Genomic DNA, 727 nt, shown 5'->3' with positions numbered 1-727 from the left:
ATAATAATAATAATAATAATAATAATAATAATAATAATAATAATAATAATAATAATAATAATTGATTCCTTTGTATGCATATACATATGCATATGCATATACATTTAAATATATACATATGCATATACATTTAAATATATGTATATGTGTTTATGTATATTTATGTATATGTAAAAGTATGTATATATGTACGTATTCATATTTATAACTTAACCGTATGAACTTTCTAAACTCTCTGACGAAGCCCAGAGACACACCCAAGTACCTTAATCTTATCTACCAAATACTTCAGTTCACTGGAGGGATAAGAGTTACTATGGCCTCTTGGTTGAAACAGCTGTAAGATACTATCCTACTTTCTATGCTCTACGTTATATATTTTAATAATTACTAGTATTTTTATATTTTATATATTATATATGTAAACCATAATATGTTATACATGGATGTATATTGTTATAATTGACTTTTTAAATAATAAATAGACATAATATAATGTCTAAAAGTTGATGAATACCAACTCTTGATCCCCTCCATTTTATTATTGGTGTATAAATTAAGAGTAAAATAACTTTTTACCCTCACCCATTTATTACATCGGTAATGCAATTGCCATGCAATGAAAAAACACTTGTGTATTAATTGGGTAGATATTATCCCTTAGTTGGTTGGATTCACAACCTCTAACTCTCTTGGAATTACATATATATATATATATATATATATA

This window comes from Octopus bimaculoides, chromosome 11 (assembly GCF_001194135.2).
Source record: "Octopus bimaculoides isolate UCB-OBI-ISO-001 chromosome 11, ASM119413v2, whole genome shotgun sequence".
Lineage (NCBI taxonomy): Eukaryota > Metazoa > Mollusca > Cephalopoda > Octopoda > Octopodidae > Octopus > Octopus bimaculoides.
Note: the sequence above shows the minus strand (reverse complement) of the source record.